The sequence below is a fragment of the Liolophura sinensis genome, chromosome 7 (assembly GCF_032854445.1).
Source record: "Liolophura sinensis isolate JHLJ2023 chromosome 7, CUHK_Ljap_v2, whole genome shotgun sequence".
In the NCBI taxonomy this organism is placed as follows: domain Eukaryota; kingdom Metazoa; phylum Mollusca; class Polyplacophora; order Chitonida; family Chitonidae; genus Liolophura; species Liolophura sinensis.
In genome coordinates this window covers 14,549,039-14,555,795 of record NC_088301.1, presented here as the reverse complement: position 1 = coordinate 14,555,795, position 6,757 = coordinate 14,549,039, and positions in this window count along the sequence as shown.

The window sequence follows — 6,757 nt, the reverse complement described above, 5'->3', positions numbered from 1 at the left end:
CGCCCCCGCAGGTTGCCTCCACTATCCGCCCTCCCCTTTCTCCCCCTTGGCGTACAATAAATCGACTTTCCGGAATCCTCCCACAGTCAGCCTGATGAGACGTTGTTGTTACATCAGATGTTATCTTCGCAACTGTCTTCCATATGGACAATTTCCTATTTCCTACTTGCATTATGACCCACGAGTTAAGAGCTCTCTTGAAGGAAAATCTTCATACTAGCAAACTCGATAAATATTATATTCGAAATTTTTCAAACAAATGGACAATCATGATTTGTGTTTTGACACGTTTCGTGTTGTTTTCTTTCCTTATTAAGAAAGTACTTAATTGTCCATTGAGAAACAAGTGTTTGTTCAAGTTTTGTACAGAGTGGTTGTTCTTTAGTCACCCGAGCAAACGTTTTCGTGGAGAGAGAAAGTGTTCATGTTCGGAGATTGCCAAATCAGAAAGTTTTATCTGTAATCTCATCGGTTCACGTCAGGGACCTAATCTTGACAGAAAACAGAAACACTTAGACTGATTGTTTTGACACGGGAACAAACTGAAGCAGATTGTCATGCAATCAGCTTTACAACTAAGTGAATGATACAAAACGCCATTTTTCTTCTGTTCTGGAGCCTCGCTGTGTAAAGGATTCAATTCAATGCTCAGACACGTCTTCTTTATTCATACTGTTGATGGAACCTTGCTGATATCGGCCGACAACGCTCGTATGCGTTTTTGCTGTCTATCGTTGGTTGAAGACCAACTGTAACCCACTATGTTGTGGCGTCCATATTTATACGACTCACCCATAAAATTTACTGCCATCGTATAAATGACAAATTCTTTACTATTGTGCTGTACAACAATCAAAATCAATCAATCAATTAGTCAATTAATCAATAACCAGAATTTGACCGACAGCTGGCCGCCACCAGCAGCGTCTACGACGTGAGTGATAAGAAAATATGAATGATTTAAAATCTGTTGCATTTGAAAGTAGGTGTTCGTTCAAATTTTTTTATTTATAGTTTATACAGCACAATGAGTCAGCAGCATCTCAACGATGCGATCGCCGTGAGTTCAACATCACCGCTTGTTTGCCAACAATCTGGGTATGGCGCTGGGCTTCCCCCTAGCTCTGTCGGGTTCCCAAAAAATAAACCGAGTTTTTTTGATTTTGTATTTATCAGATGATCTATGTAACGTGAAATAGGACTTACCTGATTATGATGCCAGCAAGTATATGAGTTACTTCCGTTCTGTCAGTATCCCCCGGACTCTGCCCAGTTTCCTCCCACCATAATGCTGGCTGCCATCGTACAAATGAAATATTCTTGAATAGGGCGTAAAACACCAATCAAATGAATAAAATACCTGGTATTTGATGACGTATTTTATAACACGTTGCCTTTGTAACCGCTCAGTTGGTTGAACATTTAGTCAGGAGAGAGCAGTGTGTCTACAGTAAAAGTGCAAATTTGTTTCAAAGAGATGAGATGGCCCAGTGTTGTTGAGTTATGGTCAATGTTGTCCGCCATGCTCAAGAGTATTTCACTTGTACGACGGTGGCAGGCATTACGGTGGGAGGAAACCGGACAGAGCCCGAGGGAAATCCACAATCATCCCCAGGTTGCTGTCAGACCTTACCACGTACGGCCGCACCTGAAGCCAGCATGAGCTCTCTAGGGTTTTTACACCGCTGTGGCGTGCTAATCCCTTAGACGACAGTATCCCCCTCAGTGTGTTTATATCCAAATTTAAAGTTTAATGTGGAGAAATACACAAGATATGTTTAACTGGGTCAAAAGAAACCAATCATTATATATACCAGCTGTGGCCTGGGGTTCACTTCTCGGTATAAGTATTACTGTCACCATTACGCCACTATATGGAAACGTTTTTGTTGTTTTCTCATACACAATGACAGCTTGAATCATATATTTCGTTTTCTATCATCGGTATAGTTAAGTATTGTTTGAAAACAAAATCTTTTTTCTCTAGTTATAAGCCTGCAACTAATAGTAGGAGGAGCGCAAACAGGAGACCTCAAAATATTTCGTACACTGAATACATGTATTCAGATTTAACACATAGTCAAACATAATAATCCACCAATGCTATACCAGGTAAACACTGTAATGTTTAAGTTTTGACCGGCTCTGATTGAAATCAGATGACTCCAGATTTTACTCTGCTTTGCGAGAATGTCCATTTTTATGAATTCCTTTTTTGTGTCCCATCAGTATATACATGCAAAACTGGTATTAAATTTATCTGAAGTGGCTAATTTACTAGAAATCACCACTTAGGGCAGAAAGTGAAAAAGAAAGCCATATGCTGATGTTTTAAGGAGGAAAACACTAAAACTTAGATGAGAAAATGGCTGTTACTGGAGGTAAAATACTATAGGTGTAATTCTCCCAACATATAGCATATGATAATGACGATCAGACGAATTTGCATGGAATTAAATTCTTAAAATGATATAAGGTTATTTCCGGAAACCGCGTCTTATGTAGAAAGTCTTGTTCAGCCATCTTGAATGGGAGTTAGACATGCGGATAGTTTATATGCTCTCTACTGTAGATAATTTACCCCGCTGGATCGATCCAACCCCTCAGGCAATACGCACACCCCCTGCTCTCTATGTGGTCCGTAACAGTCATATTCACGGGTGAGAGAACTGCGTTTGATTTCCCCCTCAAGATATTTGTAAGCTGGGTTTGGCCTTACTTGGGGGAATCTAATTAATTTCATTACCACTGGTTCTTAGCATCCAAGTAGTTGTTAATTCCATTTCGAATAATACCCTGTCAGAAGCCCGTAAATATCCATATATACATGAGCTGCTCACCAGAGTCCGACAGAAAAACGCTCTACCGTTTCATAATGCATTAGTCCATCAAGAAAGATGAACACTGGTGCTGATGAAGCTGCAAAACAAAATAACGACGTTCAGGTCTATTTTACAATTAAGAGTGGCTGAAATATGGCTTTGAATTACAGATGCAGCCTATTACTCCGTTGCTGACGCAAAACATGGAACACGTTTGAGAAGTATTATTTATTTATTTATTTATTTATTTATTTATTTATTTATTTATTTATTTATTTATTTATTTATTTATTTATTTATTTCATTTGTCGTGGGTTTACACCGGGCTCTGTCCGGTTTCCTCACACCACAATGATTGTTAGGTACGACATTAAACCCCAAGCATTCATCTACTACCACCACAATGCTGGCCACCGTGGCATATGTGAAATATTCTTAGAGTACGGCGTAACACACTAATCAAACAAATAAAGATAAGTAAATTGTTCAGGTGAGAATATCCACATGTGTGCATCCTTCTATACTTCTGTCGTGAGTTCAAGTCCAGCTCATGCTGTCTTCTTCTCAATTTGTGGATGGTTGTGTGTTTCCCCCGGGCTCTGCCCGGTTTCCTCCCACCATAATGCTGGCCCTCGTCGTATAAGTGAAATATTCTTGAGTACGGCGTAAAACACCAATCAAATAAATAAATGAATATACTTTTGTCTATATAGAACTCTGGTCTGTGTCTCATTCCAGCCTTAACCCGAGGCTGGAGGGACTGTATATTCGTCGTGTCAACTTAGATCACCGCGTTAGATAAGGAAACAGGTGATATCAAAGACACACATTTAGATTCTCCACAACTTATATGTTAGCATAATACACAATCTGTTTACAGATTTCCTTCATTTGCCTAGAATATTCCTTGCATTGAAAACTGTTGACTGCTTCTCTTTGCTCGATTCCGTACTAATTTCGATCTTAATATGCTTTCTTAAGCCTTTGGCGGTTTGTTTTAAATGTCATTTTGAGGACTTACCCGTCACATCCGTTTTGGTTGACAACTAGTATGCTAGTTAGTGGTTTATTTAAATGTGTTAAACTGCCAAAGGAATATTCCTTTGCACTGAAACCTACTGACTGCTTCTCTCTGCTCGATTCCGTCCTAATTTTGATCTTAATATGCTTTCTTAAGCCTTTGGCGGTTTGTTTTAAATGTCATTTTGAGGACTTACGCGCCACGTCCGTTTTGGTTGACAACTAGTATGCTAGTTGGTGGTTTATTTAAATGTGTTAAACTGTCAAAGGAATATTCCTTTGCACTGAAACCTACTGACTGCTTCTCTCTGCTCGATTCCATCCTAATTTCGATCTTAATATGCTTTCTTAAGCCTTTGGCGGTTTGTTTTAAATGTCATTTTGAGGACTTACCCGTCACATCCGTTTTGGTTGACAACTAGTATGCTAGTTGGTGGTTTATTTAAATGTGTTAAACTGTCAAAGGAATATTCCTTTGCACTGAAACCTACTGACTGCTTCTCTCTGCTCGATTCCGTCCTAATTTTGATCTTAATATGCTTTCTTAAGCCTTTGGCGGTTTGTTTTAAATGTCAATTTGAGGACTTACCCGTCACGTCCGTTTTGATTGACAACTAGAATACTATGTGGTGGTTTAATTAAATGTGTTAAACTGTCACTCACGTTTAATTATGCAAATTAGGCAATTATTCATAAATTATAAATGTTCAAAAATAAAGAGTATTCCTCGCACTTCGCTTATTTGGGAATACTGAAGGAGTGGGTGGATGGGTGGGTGTTAAGAAGATGGAAACTCCTCCGCCCATAAAAATGACCTCCAGCACGTAAGTGATAACTTTCTCGATAACACCTATCAACCCCTATCACATATGTTTATAATGATATACAGCTTACTTCCTGTCTGATTGCCTTATTATATCTGCTTTAAGAGGCTTTCAACAGACAAGACATTTCAGAGAGCGGGGGCAGTATATCGGAAACTGACTGAATGTCAAGAATAATCACACTCCATGATTGTGCTTATTTCGAGGATCGTAGCTGGATAAGCACCCACATCAGGTAGCCCGAATCTGTTCTACTCCCAAACTAGACGCAGAGGCAGACAGACTGGACTACATAGAAGGTACATGTTCTCAAATAGCCGATGGAATGGCCAGGAATTAGTCACGTGTCTGCTAAACGTACCTAGGCCAAGTTATTGGTCAAATTACCAACTTCCGATTGCCTGTAATTCATTTCCTTGCCAATATCCTTGACAACTTACTTTTTTTTTTGTATACAGTACTTTGTTCTTTGTTTAATTTTTTTTCTAGCAACAGGTTTTCTACAGCGATGGTTTTTAAAAACCATCGCTGCAGAATGTGAAATACATTAATATGAGAGCATGCTAAGTAATCAATGGTCAATGAATCACTGGTAAATTAATGAAGTAACGAACAAATGGACGAATCAGTCAAACAATCAATCAGTCATGCAGTCATCTAGCCAATTAATGTCAGTATTCAGAATGCATACAAACAGAACAAGTAGTTTCCAATATAAACGGTCCGGTTTTGGACAGTCTTAAATTATTTCATCAGTTGATTGCCTAGGCCCAATTTCACAAAGCGGCGTACGACATTTTTTGTCGTACATTTGTCGGGCGATAGTTTGTGTCACTATTATCGTATTATCGTCCTATGTGTGCGATTATCGTAAATGTACGACGTCATTGTGAAAATGGATCAAGTCCTTTACACAATATAAACTGAACATCTGGATTTTACACATCAAAAGCTGTCATTATTTTCAGATTCGCAAGAACTGAACATGTCGTACCTGTGCGTTGGATCTGCCTGTGTCCTACACCCATTTTACCTGCTGATTTACACCCACTTGAAGGTTAACAACAATATCCTCCAGTTAGATTGTATTCTAAGGTTTTATGTTGCTGTTGTAGTTTTTTGTTGACGTGAAATTGTCGCCCTTAAGCGTATAGCCTGTATTGGAAGCTGCTTCATTCCAGAAACAACAAAATCTGTTTCAAATTAACACGTAAAAAGCACTAAAAAACCGCAGATATCGCGTGTTAAAATACGAAACGGTCGCAAACGCCATTTCCTTGGTGAAACCGGTCGCTTTTTAACGCTTGAATTAATTGTGTGATGGATTTTAACATTGAACTAATCCATTAGCATTGTTCGATAAAATCAAACTCGTGCTGAGGAATCACGGTGAAAGCGTACAGATAAAACAGATGTTAATCCAAGTGACTTTAACAGCGTGTAATTGCGGAAGAAACGAACGCGGTTGTGTAGTTTCTCCTTTTCGAGCAGATAAATGGTACTGAAGATTTGCCGTACGAACACAAATGGCAAGGAATTCACCCAATCATCCTGAGTAAAGTGCACCATGAATATATTGATTTTCCCGATAACTCAAGCGAATGCTTTTTTTTCTCATTATTAATGAATTCAAACGATTAACATATAACCCTTAAACAAACAATGGCATCACTGGCCTGTATTAACGCAAACCTTAGGCGATGGAGGCGATTAAGTGCAAAATAAATTTTAACCTGACTCTATTATTGTTTTGTTCTCACAAGTGAATGTATTGTTCGACTAGCGGTTTATACACGTACATACTCCGTGATCTTTGAACCAGAAGACACCGTTTATGTACAAACACTTACTGACTCATTGAAAAATGCTAAATTACCACCTAAAAATGAAGCAATATATGCTTCATTCAACTTTCTATTACCTTTAGATTTTTATCAAACTTTTGTTTGAAATTACATGAAGTATTATAAATCTGTACTTGACTGCAAGTGCAGTTTTTAGACATTATTCGTTAAGTTAACATCGACGAGTTGGGAACACTAATCACATTACATGAGAGAATACGGCGAAGCTTGCTTGTATGTTTAGATC